At 45.5% G+C, this 15,057-nt stretch overlaps 1 protein-coding gene across 1 annotated transcript in view; it reads right to left on the bottom strand.

Annotated features, from left to right (window-relative positions):
- Positions 1-8,903, bottom strand: part of KCNJ6 (potassium inwardly rectifying channel subfamily J member 6) — a 167,412-nt gene extending 158,509 nt beyond the window's left edge. The window contains exon 1 of the mRNA XM_033011232.2: positions 8,828-8,903. The gene's annotated coding sequence lies outside the window, so the exon portion shown is untranslated. The remainder of the gene's footprint in view (positions 1-8,827) is intronic.
- Positions 8,904-15,057: the final 6,154 nt, after the last annotated feature.

The raw sequence follows: 15,057 nt of genomic DNA, 5'->3' as shown, positions 1-15,057 counted from the left end.
CCACTTCCTTCATGAAAGAGCAAAGCTATTTCCTGCAGCAAATACTGCTGGAATGCAGTGTGACAGTAACAGATGTTTGCTGTTTATACACATTAGGTATTATTTCTTTTCTGGATAGCAGTTTAGAATACCTTTATAATTATTTTTTTATATATCCAGAAGGCAAAGGCTTTGGTAGTGTTAAGTTAGTATATTAACTGCTGCAGCTTCTTGTGAAATGCATTTCTGAGCCCTTTGATCTGGTAAGAGATGGATTCTAATTAAAACCATAAATTTGCTAGTTGCAAGGGGTAGAGAGAAGGGAAATAGTCATCAGCAGCATCTGGATGTTGCAAATCAGTCTACACTCCAGTGAGCCATCCCAGAACTGTGGAATGGACTGTTCTGAATATAGGAGTGTTTATGATCCAGTTCTAGGCTCTTTTCCTTTCCCTTTTTTGTATGTCTTTATTCATTCTCTCTTGAGCTTTCCTTCTTCCCACCTCTTCCAAATTTTGTCCTTCTTAAATTTTTACATAGCTTTGCAATCTCTGATTAGCAATGAAGAACTCAGACACAGAATTTGGCACTGGGATGCAGCAGAAGTTTGTGGTCACTTAGTAAAACTTTACATCCAGTTGCAGAGAAGAAAGTAATGGTAATGAATGTCTGGAGAAGTGTTACTTGAGAGCTGTGTTCTCATATACTGCATAGCACTCACAAGTGCAAAGTGAACATTTACCAACAGCTACCACAAAATCATACTGTAAATATCCTACATATAATTACAGTCACCAGCACTAGAATATTGCAGATACTGTTGGAATATTTTCTTAGTAACTATGATCTTCTGTTTGCTTGTTTCTCTTTCCAATTTTAATGGTAACTTTGGTATATTTCTGGAAAGTAGATTAACATTGCTTTGTTTGTAATCCTGAAAGACTTCTGATGCACTTTATGCTGTAATGTAATTATGCCTAGATGGAATACAGTATCTTCGTAAAGATCATCCATATCCTGCTGGATACTTGTCTCATATAAATACATATCTAGTTTATTTAACATGATTAACTACCTGGTGTATTAGAATTCTTATACAGTAATTCACAACAGCCACGGATTGCAAGATTACTGGAGAGACACTGCATTTTATGAGACAGCTCCAGTTTGATGTACACACCATGTTGGGTAGCACTGATGGGCTGTGATCCAACAGACTCCTTTCTCCTCCTCCCCTGTAAAAATGATGGTGAGTGAAGATTTGATAATCTCTAGTTCCCATTCAGTAAAGAATTAAATGAGGCATTTTATTTATTTCCCATCTAACTGATATGCTTTCCTGCATTTGTACCAGAGAAAGCCAGCAGCATACTAAGCAGAATGCAGCACTAGGGCAGTACCAAAGCCGGCACAGTTTCCTTTATTTCCCTTCCAGCTCAACCTCTTTTCCTCTCCACACTGACAGAGATCATGATTCAGAGAGCCCATTGCAATTGATGGCAATCTTGTTATCCTTAAACAGCTACTGGTTTTAATTACTAAAAAAGGTTTCCTTCCATTTCCTTGCATAACTATGTTCTCCCTGCTCCTGCTGTTGGTTCCAACTCTGATAGTCTAAGTCCACCTTGAAGACCAGGAAGCACTGAAGTGCTTCATGCTGCAACTGGAGAGTGTCAGAAACAGTGGGAGAAAAAAATAAGCCTACATAATCTTGATAGTTTTATAAGCCAGCCATGAAAACAGTGATGTAGGACCACGCAAATGAAGAAATTTAGTGGGTACAGTTCTGTATGGGAGCTCTGAAGACAGGGATTCATCTCCCACACCTTCTGCATCTGTAGATTGCCACATTGATTTAATTACTTGACACACATCCCATGAAACTTGAGGCATCAAAATATGACATCTCTAGAGGCCAATTGAGATCTTTGGTGGACTAAAGTTGTCCTTTAGAGTTGCCCAGCTCTTTGCACTGATACTATAGGGAACCCAGCGAGGCTCTACTTGCAAAGCAGGCATTGCCTATTGAAGCTTTTTCTATGAAAATCTGGACCCATGGAAGTCAATAGGGAATTACCTGTCCATGTCCAGACAGCTATTGAGTTGGAAGAAGAAGGTTCTTAATTACAATCATTTAGCATAAATGCTTCTTTTCAGGAATGGGAAATTGATCTGACAAGATGATAGAAACTGCAGACTGTGTGTGTCAACGAGGGGGGGAGGCGGGAAACAGGAAGGTAGGAAATATAATTATTTTCTCATTCTTCAAATTAATACTTTGAGGAATAATTTGGCGATTGCTCATTGTTCTAATGAACCCCTGCTCTTGATTATGATAAATACTAAATTATATGATAATTTCTCCTTTGCTTTCACTGACAAAGTTGTCTGTATTAACAGGACACAATGAGATTTTTTTTTTTTAATGGGAAGCAAAAAGCAGAGGATTTCCTGCAATGCTGCAAAGCACTCTGAGCTGGTGAGCCTAATGCAGGGATGCTTATGATAAAGCACTGCAGAACACAGTTGATTAGACCACTGAATTAACTATGCTCTCATGCACTCTCTCTCTCATCATCTTGTTCATTCTTTCAGCCTCCTATTTCACCCTCTCAATCTGCACATTATTGTTTTCTTGTCCAGAAATTTTTTTGAGAATTCAGCACAAATCCCAGCACTTGGCTTTCATCAGAAAACAAGTCCCAGCATTCTGATCCAGCGAGTCCCAACAACTCCTTTACATGGTGGCTTCTTCAGGTCAGGCTCCAACAGTCTGTGCAGATTAAACGAATGTGGAATAATACAGAACAGCTGTATAAACCTACGATCTTTAGTGTTTATTTGCCCATGAAATTCCATCACTGCTGTAACACTGGCAATCAGACCTAGGACTTCTCTTTCTGAAAGCATGGTTGAACTTAAAGACCCAGTGCAGTCAGGTCAAAGGGTATGAAGGGAAATTAAAGTCAAGATTAAGGTTGTTTCTGCAGGCCTGTGATGGGATGTCGAACCATATCCAAGCTGGTGTCGAGCATCTGTCCCCACCCATACTGTCTCCAACCACTGCCTTTAGCCATGGGGCAATGAGGATCAGGTGGCGCTGCCTCAAGGCCAAATGGAAAAGATTGTATTTACATTTCTGCCAGCATCCTGAAGTCTCTGTTGGAATGAGTCAGATACTTCCTCTGGTTGGGAAGCTTTTCTGAAGGCTCAGATGTCCACGTAATGTCAAAGTCTGAAGCTGAGCTCTCTCAGTATGAACCACTCACTATGCACATGACAGAAAGGGTAGGTAGGTCATTGGCAGTAAGGATTAATAGCAGGCTCTCTGGCTTAAATATTTGAATGAGCCTTCACTGTCTGCACTAACACATACAGTGCTATTAATACAAATGCTTTAAAAAACTTAAATCTCTATGGAACCATAATTTACTTCTGTGAATTGCAAGCTATGTGTGAAAATGTTAGAGTTTTCTGACTGCAAGGCTAGTTCTGCCCTTGGATATACTCTATTATTTTCCTATAGAAGTGAGGCAAGAAAGTAAATGCATCTTGGAAGTAAATAATATCAAACTGAAGAATGGTGTACATCAGGAATGTACACTTTCAGCCATATACTTGGACTAATTCTGAGGTAAGGCAAACCTGATAGAACGAGTCTTTTATTTTCCAATACTAAGGTGATATTTACTATCATAATAGGACAATGTATCTTCTGAAGGTGTTTCTGATCTTATTCACAGTTAGACCTACATACACTATTCTTGTGGATGCTTATACTGGGAATATTATGCTGTATCTCAAACCCAGATACTGTTAATGCCTGACCTGAAGTTGTAAATGGCAAATAGAAGCAGGGGATCAAAGGGCTTTCACTTTTTAGCTATTTTTTAATTCAAATCTCTATTGACTAATACTCCAGAGCAAACTTATCTTCTCATTTATGTTAGAGCTTCTTCTGCAGCCTTTGGCATGAATTGGGGCTTCTGCAGTCAGGACTGTGTACAGTCCTTGCAGATTTTCACTGATTTTACTGGGCATTGTGTGATCCTGAGGATCCATTCACATGAAATTTGGTAGAAATTGCCTATCTTTTAAGAACTTTAAAATTTACTATTTTGGTCCTGTATCTGAAGACAGGATGTTTTGCTGGTCATATGTGAAAGCTCATGAGTAGACTGCATGTTAATAGCTAGCAAAACCCATTTTAATGAGCCTTTAAAATAAAATCAAGATGTCTTTCCTTAGTTTTCAAGTTCCCTTGGCCCTGTATGATATTCTACCAGGCAGACCATGGGTGATGAGTTCAGTGAGGATGGTGCTCTGAGGCTCTTCATGGACATGATTCATACCTGTAGCACAGTGCTTTTGCAGCTGCCATACTAATGTATATGACTGAAAAATTCCAGTCTCTGCACATGACTTTTGACCACAGAGGTTTTCCTCCTCCAGTCCCTGCATGGACAGGATTGCTCTCATTCACCTCCTGCAGTATGCTGGGTTGGGGTGGCCTGGTATGGTCTGTCCTTTTGACGGACACTCCACAACACTGTCATGAGGCTCTGTCAGAAGGCTTCAAGCTTCCATGACAGCCAGCATCCTTGAGCATAATTAAAAATTGCAGTGATGTGTGAAAAAGTGGAGTTAGTATCCTCCTATTGTTCAGTACTTTTATTCCAGCTATTCATAACACACATATAATAAAATAGTATTTCCAGTATCAGTAGCATTCTAGTAAAGCATCCAATACACAGTTTTGGGGGAATAATTAAAAAACAAAACAAAACAAAACAAAACAAAACAAAAAAAAAAAAAAAAAACAAACCAAACCCCAACATAAAATCTTCCAGGAAGTCACTATCAAGTGGGGATGAGAGTAAAATGCTTTTATTGGGCTTATTGTTTGGTAAATTTAGCATTCATTGTTTAAGAAGCATTGGTCTCTTTCTACATAATCAATATTTAAATATTGATACTTAATATGCTAGGAATATCGTTTTCTAGTATCAAACTTCCTCCACCAGTAAAAATCATACATCCATATAAATGTAACAAACACATTAACCTAAACCATATCTCTTTTTTAAAACTGCCAGTGTTTAATTGTCCCAATTAAAAACCAACATTCTGTAGCAAGCAGATGATGAAAACACTGAACAGAGCTCCCAAGCTTTTAACAACAATGAAAATAAAAGAAATAATAAAATCGAAATGTGTTCTCTACAACACTTCAACAACTATTATTTAAGACATAGGTTAATTTATTTGGTAAAATGCTAATATGAATTCTTTTACTTCTTACTTTTATAGAAGCATATAAACAACTCCTGAGTAAAAGTCTGATTGTATATGTGCAAATACCATGAGAAGATCATGACAAACCCAGTAACTTTACACCAACAGTGTCCAGAGTTCCTGATATTTTATAGGTGAAAGAAAGAACAACATAGAGTTTATACATGTGAAATAAATCCCTTGTGATGGATATTTTATGAAAATATAAATGAAATTCTATTTCTCTTGCATAGTTTGAAGGACAGATCTTGGCTTCCTTCCAAAATACCACAATTCAATAAAATGAATATAAAACAAGGCTACAAATACATGCTTATGAAAAACAAGTATTTTTGCAGTGAAATTATGTATCTTGGGAAGCTCACATTGAATGTGGTGTAAATGCACTGGCAGAAATTCCACAAAGAATTCTGTCTTTTACTAAATTGATTAAGGTTGTGGTTGTGGGATTTTCTGTTGATGTTGCTATAATTAATTTTTTTCTTATGTTGCTTATAAGGAAAAATCATTTTGTAATTATCTGATAAAATTATTCTGATACTGTAGGAATATTGCCTTACATAACAAAATCAATAGGTTCAGCTATTGTAAATGATCTGGTAACTGCCCTGAAGAGTTGTATTCTATTATTCCTCCTCATTTTCCCCCAGGGAAGTAATGAGTTCCCAAGCCCATACTTAGAGTTCAGTCCTTTATTTCCATACTCCCTGTCAGATAGGTCTGAATATGTGAGGCTCATCATTAAGAAATTCAGGTCTCCATTTCCATAAAGGCTTAACTCATTAGTTCACTTGGCTTGTCAAGAAGTGTAGCTAGGGCAGAATGTGGACCTACAGTTAAAAAGACTTCAACTTGTTATTCTTTGAACTGAATTTGTTTGGAGTCCCTGCATAATTAATTACAAAGCCCGACTAACTCCCATGGTTGAATAGGACTCATCTATGTGGTTGTCTCTGCTAGGCTAAGATTTATTTGAAGCAGACAATTTCTAACAAAGAAGGAACATGGGCCAAGGAGGAGCTCAGTAGCTGGTGTGATTTGACAGCTTGCTTATAGTTAAAGCATAACCTCAAGAGGATGGGGATTTGGATTCAAAACTCATAATTCTACACGTATCTATAGTTTACTGCCTATCAGGACTGAGGCAAGGTTAAATAAATCTTGTTTGCTTAATGAAAAAAGAACATCCTGACACAGTGAACAGCACAAAAGTGACTAATCCATCTCTATCTTCCCCAGTGAATATTATGCATTATGCTGTTTGCTTTTCTATAATATTTTTTTCATAGTCTGAAGCAATAATTGCATATGTAACTAATAGCATGAGATACGTATAGAAAAACAGCCAATAATTTACAACTTCTCACTGCAATAAATATGTCTTGTGGTGAATTATCACTAACCTGAATACTTCTCCCTCCTTTCCCCTTTCTCCTCCTCCCCCACCTTCGTGTACTTCTTTAAACTGGTCACCAAATGTCTGAGAACAGTTCTTGGTTGGGAGGTGGTTTTCTGATTAGTTGATCACATCTGCCTGACTGGCACAAACTCCACCTGTGTAATTGTACAACTCAGCAGCAGGGTAGCTCCCTAAGCTAAGAGTGCAATTTCTTCAAGTGCGATTTCTCAACAAGTTCTCTTAAGGAGAACAAGTCAATAACACATATTTTTCACGATTTCTGCAGGACTTATTTTATGGATGTCATGCGTGAGAACAGCCCTGCTGGGGAACCAGTTAGCCATAACAAGTTACAGAGAACCACTGCAAAAGAGTCATAAGAAACAACCTCGAGCAAGTTCGCATAGAAGATTACATTTGTCAACGTGTTTGCTCTCAGCTCCTGAGCCCAGTTGGCTCAGGAAAGTTTAGTGGCCGTAGGTGAGGCTTTCTCCGGCTCCTGGCACCCGGCGGGGAGCGGCACCCTGCTCGGGGCTGACTCTGGCAGGGGAAAGCAGCCGTTGACGGCGCGGGGACACCGGCGGGGGGTTACTCCGGTCCTCCCGGCGCAGGGCCCCTATCCAAAGCCCACCGCCGGCTCCCTGCCCGCCTCCGGGGGCCGCGCTCCCTCCGCCCCCCCCGCGCTCCCTCCGCCCCCCCCCCGCGCTCCCTCCGCGCCCCCCCGCGCTCCCTCCGCGCTCCCGCAGCCCTGGCGCTGGCCATGGTGCTGACACCGCCTCTCTCGCCGCTGTCCGCGGTCCTGAAGCGGGGCCGGGCCGGGCCCGCAGCCGGCGGCAGAGCGCCCGGGGGCCGGCGGGGCGCGGGGCGGTGGGGGAGCGGGGCAGAGGGAGGCTGGGGGGCACGGCTGGCACAGCAATAAGAGGCCATGAGGAGCTCGCTCCGAAGCAGCTTCCTCCTCCTGCCGCGGCCCGGAGAAGAGTCTCCCGGGCACGGCGACTCGGGGGGCACTTTGCTTCCCACAACAGCGGCTCGTTGAGCCGTGCGGGGCGGCCCCTTCCCCATCACGGTCCCCCGGCCCTTCGCCGCCCCCTTTTACCACGACAGGGAAGTTTTGTCTGTGGCATCTTTCTCACCACCTTTGGGACCGGACCTGTCCGGGAAGGGGTGGTGGCGGGGGCCGGGGGAGGGGAAGGGGGGGAGTTCTCTCCTACTTATTTATTTATTTATCGCTTTCCTCCCTCAGGTCGCCATGGTGATGCCGAGCTCGCTCTCCCTCCGATCAAGTGGAGACGGGCACCCCTTCGTGAACATCCCCTCTCCTCTCCGCTCCCGCTGTCCCTGTCCCCCGGCTGAGGCTCTCCCCTCCCTGCCCGCCCAGCGGGGCCGGGGCCGGGGCCGCGCCGCCCCCTCAACCTGGCTCCGGCTCCTCTCAGCCCGGCCCTGGCTGCCGTCAGCGCTGCCCGTCTCAGCCCAGAGCGACCCCAGCCCCGCGCAGCGCAGCCGCCCCCCCGCTGCCCTCACAGAGGAGTGAGATGGGAGCAGCCAAAACAGCATCCCCCCTTCCCCCCCCCCCCTCCCCCCGCTTTGAAGTTCTCCCAGCTTCGGCACTGCCTCTGGAGCGCCGCTGGGGAGGGGGCGGCCGGGCGGGACGGCGGTCGTCCCTGGTCGTCCCCGCCCGCGGGTGCCTGCTGCCGAGCCCCGAGGCGAGGGGACGCGGGCGCAGCCCCGGCCACGTCGCGGCGGCAGGTCTCTGCCCGAGGACGTGGGGCCCGGGGCTCCCACGCGGGAGGCTCCCGCGACGGCAGCTGGAAACGGAGCCCCTCGGGGCCGGCCCGGCCCCCCATCGTGTCCGCTTCGGCCGCGGCTGCCCCGCCGCCACCTCGCCGCTTGCCCAGAGGAAAGAGGCCGAGGCTGCTCGCCCCCCGGTTACATAAGTAACGCATCCCGCATCCCCCGGCACTGCCGCTGTGGCTGACGGGGGGCTTGAAGAAAGGCGTTTCGCGGGGGGAAGATAGAAGGGGGGGGCGTGGGGGGGGGCGTGGGGGGGGGCTGGAGAAACGCGGCGGCAACGAGCCGAAAGGGCACAGGCACCAAAACGCAAGCCCCGAGCTGGCACCTCCTCCGCCTCCCTTCGAGTAACCCTTCCCGCCTTACCTGGCGGTGGCACGCTGCTCTCACTCCATGCCGGCTCCCCGTGGGACGGGGCAGGGCGGCGATGCCCGGCTCTCCGGCTCCGGCTCCGAGCCGGCGGGTGCGTGTGCGTGTGTGAGCGCCGCTCGCCGTCACACGGCCGCGAGGATGCTGTCGGGCGTCTCCATTCCCCACGCCGCTCGCCCACTTCTCCCCCGCGCCGCGCCGCGCCGCGCCGCTCCGCCGCTCAGACGGGCACACCGGGGCAGCGGACACCCGCCGGCTGCGGGGGACCCGCTCCGGGCCGCTCCGCGCCGCTCGCAGCGAGAGCGGCGGTGAAGGGGAGGGGGGTGGGGAGGGAAGGGGGAGGGGGGGGGTGAGGGGAGGAGGGGGCAGGGAGGGGTTGGGGGGTGGGGGGGGGGGGGTGGCGCGACCGGACGGCCGCGGCGGCGCCGCGCGTGTCTGCGTGTGTCTGGGCTACGAGGAAGGCGGCGCGGAGCGGAGCGCGGCGGGCGGGCGGGGGAGGCGCGGCGCCGCGGAGGCAGCCGCGGGCGGGCCCAGGGGCTGCGGCCGGCGCCGGGGGGCTGCGCTAGCCCGGCCGGCGGCGGCGGCGGCGGCGGCGGCGGGAGCGCGGGTGCCGGCAGCGCCCCCTGCTGGCAGCGCGGGGCGCCGGGGGCGGTGCGCTCCTTCCGCGGGGGCGGCCCCGCCCGTCGCCTGCGCCGCCCCCGCCCCGGCCCCGGCCCCCGAGCGGGCACCGAAAGGGTCTTCCCGGCTTTGAGAGAGAAGGGGAGCGGCGCTCAGCGGAGGTGTGAGGGAGGGGAGAAGGGGGCCGCCCCCGCCGCCGCGGAGAACTCTGTCGCCTGCCGTGGGGGGTGGGTGACGCGGAGGGTGTGGGAAGGGGGGGCGACGCCCCGGCTCTCACCGCCACCCCCCACCCCCCCCCCCCCCCCAGGAGTGCGGGCACCAGCTCCGGTAGCCTTTTGCCCCTCCGTCTGCCCCGGGAGCGCCCCGCATCGCCCCGCCGGGGCGTCCGGAGGAACTGGGGTTGTAGCGAGGGGAGCGGCGGGTCTGTGGCCCCCCCGGACTTCTCTGGTGCGTACTAAGGGCGGATCACGCACTGCGAACAAGCCTCCACCTCCTTTAGGGCATTTAACAGCATCTTTACCCACCCTCCTCTCTGATTTAGTCTGAGTTCGGTTGAAACTCTCGGGTTTGGTTGAAACTGGCCACCACATACCACGTTCTTGGGAAGGAAGGGCAGCGGGCGGACAAACGGGCAGGTGCATGCATTCAGATGCTAATAGACACTTTACTTAAGCCTCCTTTTCTTAGAGAACCTAGCTGGAAAGTAGAACCAAGAAGGCATTTCCCGGTCATCACCCTGATTTTTCTTGTATGATGCATCCTTTCCAGACTCCACCTTAAACTTCACCTTTTGTGTCTACATACAAACTAATTGTGTCTACATATTCCAAACTAACGCACCTATTCAGTAGGAAGCAGGTTGTGGCTCTTCGGGTAACATAAATAATAACAATCTGCACCTTCACAAGTCGTATCAGTTTCTCTGTTGTTTTGTGGGTTTTTTTTTGTTTTGTTCTGTTTTGTTTTTCTGATATTAGCTCCACAGCTGTGCTCTGTGACTAGGGATCACCAGTGATCTTATTTTTTTTCTCCTTCTGAGACAAAAGTAGTATGTTAAAGCAGTGCTGCTTAAGCTTGTAAAATCTCCTTATTTGCATTTCCTTTCTCACCTCATCCTTCCTCTTCACACCTTCCTACATTTCCTAATGTACTTTCTGGGAATCTTTTTTTTCTCTGTCTAATCTCATCTGAGTCCATGCATTTGTGTTGTGGATGTATTATATCATGCTAGTCTAAAAAATGGCTGTGTTCTAGTTTCTTGAGCTTTTTTTCCATAAAAGGGAACCTCACTGAAAAGAGCAATATGAGGCCTCTTCTTCCTTGGAGATTTACACGACTATTCATTTCTTATTGCAAACTACTGTTCTTTAAATCTCTTCCCCTGTGCTAGGAACATATCTGCTGGAACAGTTCTGTTCTCCAAACTGAAGCTGCTTGTCTAGAGCCTGCTCCACTTGTTACTCATTTTTCATGCTTTCATTTGCCAACACAGCAGGAAAAGTGGGCATATTCAAAATGGAGAAAGGGTTTCTGTGGAACAAGGATATGTATGACCTTATCCTTCCTGACTTTGCAATCCTGAGGCAACCTGATGTGTGATAGGGCCTTTTATCTCTATTAATTGTTAAATATTTCAGGAGGAGGAGCATATGGATGGTTACATTGAGCTTGGAACCATAATAGCATCATTAAATTGCACAAACCCTCGTGCTTTCCAAATGGCACTTTTTCTCTTGGGGCACACAAACTAAAATGGCTCTTGAACAGGTGCACAAATAATTATTTTATACTTAGCCTGCTGTCCCCCTTCAATCTATTTGTCTCAATTGCAGTGCAGTTTTCTCTAAACCAGCATCATGAATTTCACTGCAGAACCTCTCAGAGTCTATTAATACTTATGCTGGCACACACAGAAAAGATGCCTGCTACTTTCTTAAGGTCCCAGGCAAATGCCTGACTAATATGCTGCTGAGATCCCTTTTCCCTTTGTATTTCAGTTGAAGGCCAAAGCACTACTTGAACTCTCAGTCTCTGATCCTTACTGCTTGTTCAGGGTGATTTCAGTTAATGGGCTCTGATGGAGAGATATCTCCTGTCTCCCTTTGGATGAGCAGTGGCAGAAACAACTTGACTTCACTGGACTTCTGCTTTGTCTGAGGCAACAGTTTATGTCAGGAACTGATGTTTGTATCAGCTTCAGGTTTTTGGAATAGGTTTTGGAAAGTGCATTATTTTAAACAACGGGAAAAGTGGAGGTATGGGTTGATAAGGATAAGAGGTAGAAGAGAGATCCTACTTTAGATGCCTAACCTTAGGGATTTACATTAGGAGTCTGTTATTAGGCCACCGAAGAGAGAGAGGAGCTTGTGGAAGGCTACTCAGTGCACCTGAAATAAACATAAGTACTAAATTACCATCTGGAGACTTTTTCCTCCCTTGCCTTCTCTTAGTTGTATAGGGATAGTGTAGAAGATGTGGAGATATTATATAGAGACTAACTGCCTAATCTGGGATCTGATGCATGAGTATCCCTCTCCAGTTTTCATTTTGCCAGTATAACATGGCATTTAAACATGGAGAAATCACTTGCCAGCATCTCTAGGAGTGAGTTTGATCTGTGCTTGCTAGCTGGACATACTTGTGTTTCAGTGAAACTACAGCTCCCGGTACAAAATGTGGATGCACATGTTATTCCCATGATCTTATCTTGAAAGCTAGTGACAATAGCTTCACTTTAGCATTATTTAATTCACACCTCTAAGTGTATGCAATGCCATCAGCTTGCTACCTATACTGTATTTTCCAATACGGTGAATCAACTATGCCAATCTTGCATGTATGGGTTTTGCTTGCTGTGTGCATTCTGCAAATGCAGTCCCATGCATGACAAACAGCATTGCATGCTTGAAGTCTGATGAAATTCAACCAGAGCTATCAGTTCTTCCCTTTAAATTCTGAAATGTTTACTTTTCTTAATATACATCCCTCCTTTTCTCTGGAACAGGTGAGTAGATGAATCAAAACGTGTCTGCAGAAGAATTTTGGCTGCAGAATAGGGTATCTTTCATAAACTCCTAGTTTTAACTATTTAAAGAGTCAGTGGTTTTTAATCTGTCTCATTAAAGGGTTGCTGGTTAGCTGTAAGACAAGGTTTGTCCAATGTTCTTCTCAAAATTACATCACTTGCCTGGAGATATCAAAATCACTCCTGAACACATCAAAAAGCATCTGTTTTTATGACTAAAATGTACACTTAGGCAGTGATATGTCTAGCTGATCCTGATCCATGGCTCTTAGACACCATCACAAACCAAAAGCACATGAAGATCAGGTCTCGGGGTGTTTTGATGTACAAAGGGAACAAATCATCCGGCAGCTTTGGAAAAGCCGCCTTGCCTAGAGCATCCTTTGCTCCTCCTCTCGTTATTACACTTCTTCTCACTGGCCTAGAAAGTGTAAGTCTAGATATTGCTTCAGACCATATGGCGATACTGAGAGCTTTTTTGCACAACAGAAAGAAAAGATATGGTTAGAATGTCTGCTTAAAGATCAGCCAAAACTGTTTTGGTTCACACAACCCGATAATATCGACAAAGGGTCAAATTTGCTAATCTAACAGTAATTGAAATCCTCAGTAGGTTTTATGGCTTATTGGAGTTGGGGAAATTTTGCAGAGCAAGCCATTGGAAACTGAAGGGGAGATAAGGAGAGACTAGTGGGTGGAAGCTGTCTGATTTTGTTTTCTGGCAGGAAGAATACCAGAGGGAATTCTCTTTCCCAGCCTACCACCCCCATTTTTTCCTTATTTACACATCAATGCATGATTTTTTGGTGTCTAACATTTCCATAATGCAATGTGGTAAACCTAGCACAGCTGTTTTGAAAACCTGCCTGATATTTAAGAGTGCTTTACTGTGCAAAAGCTCCTATTTCTCTTGCTAGCCTTCCCATTTCTGGATGTTGAGATAAGGAATGGCTATAAATACGGATTTAGGTATCACAGTTGCCAAGATTTACTATGGAGAGGTTTGCAATAACCTTCTCCCCTTTGCCCTTTCTCTATCTCCTGTGTTCTGCAGGGTAAGGTCTATCTTTCCTGATATTTTTGGATAGTACCTGACACAACAAAGCAACTTTCCTGTCTGCGATCAGGTACTTTTGTAACAGGGGAACAAAGCAAAACAAATAAGCCAACCTAAAGCTATTGATCTTCATGGAGCATGATAAAAGCTGTTTATGTAAAGCTGTTTTGCAACCATTGCAGAGACGCATTGGCAAACTTGGACTTTTGCTGCATGCAGAAGCAAAATCTCCCCATCTTTCCCACAGTATCCCGTTTGATGTGCAGACAGTCTTCCATGATATGTAGCTTCATGCTTGGACAACAAGTATCTTTCTCAGTACTTTCTTTTTTTTTTTTTCTCTTTGTAAATTGAAGGACACATACAAGTCATATGAAATCTCCCCCCCGCCGCCCTCCCAAGCGAACTTAATTAATCAAGACTTGTTTAATTTTAATCCCCTTCTACTCTTTTTATGAGTAATTATTTTAAATCTTTAAATCTCAGGTGACTTCAATCAACTCTTTTGTTTGGCTAGGATTTCCTAATGAATTATGAATTTTAATTTTCAACAGGCTTTTTTTTTTTTTTTTTTAATGGGTGACAGGATAAATACTGCATTTGTGGTATTCCTTATATATATTATAGAGCAGTCCGTCACTGCTTCTCTGCCACTGCATCTAGTCTTTCCTCTTTGTTTCCTCTGCCTTCCATTTCTACTTCAGCCTCCCATTTCCTGAAATTTGGTTCATAAAAACTTCTCAGCACTGTTATGCTGTTCTGGTTTAGGATTAGAGGTCTAGAAACAATGTACAGGGTTGTTGGACCCTGTCTGCACTGTGCCATATGGTTCCTTCCTTCCAGTGATTATTTTTTACTGTAAAACAAATTTATACTTTTTTTTTTTTTTTAATTCTTGCTATGACTCCTGAAGTGTTATTCACTACTCTGATGGTTAGAAATTCAGTTTGACATTGTACTTTAAAATTTTGCTTATCTACTTGACATCTGTTCAGGTAGAGAATTTTCCACTAATTTAAAACCATGCTTACTTCCCTTCCTCCCTTCCCTTCATCTGATCTAATATATTTATAGTGGGTAACTTAATTCCCTTTCAGTCTTTATTTTCCTAGGTTGAACTGGACCAATTCTTGTTATTTTTCCCTTGTACCATGAACTCTCCATTCTCCTTATCCGCTGACTGGTCCTCCTCTGTACAATAGCAGCTTAAATTCATCTTACTGGTGCAGGAGGAACCAGAATTGTGACAGTATTACTGCAAAGGGCTCATCAGTGTCATGTACAACAGAAACAATATCCCCCTCTCCCTACAGGAAATGTCCTAGCTGATGTGATATAGGATCACATTACTTCTTTATGGTTATATTGCACTCCTGGCTCTGTTATCCTCTGACTGAGGAGGATGTAGTCAATTCCTTCTTTTTCTTTGTCAGTCCAGTCATTTTCATAGCTGAGAACAGGAATTTCTGTTTAATTCATGACCTTGCACTTTGTACTATTAAATCTCATCCCATACTTATTACTTTA

This window comes from Tyto alba, unplaced genomic scaffold (genome assembly GCF_018691265.1).
Source record: "Tyto alba isolate M040663 unplaced genomic scaffold, T.alba_DEE_v4.0 Super-Scaffold_14, whole genome shotgun sequence".
Classification (NCBI taxonomy): domain Eukaryota; kingdom Metazoa; phylum Chordata; class Aves; order Strigiformes; family Tytonidae; genus Tyto; species Tyto alba.
This window is presented reverse-complemented; position numbering and strand designations above follow the sequence as displayed.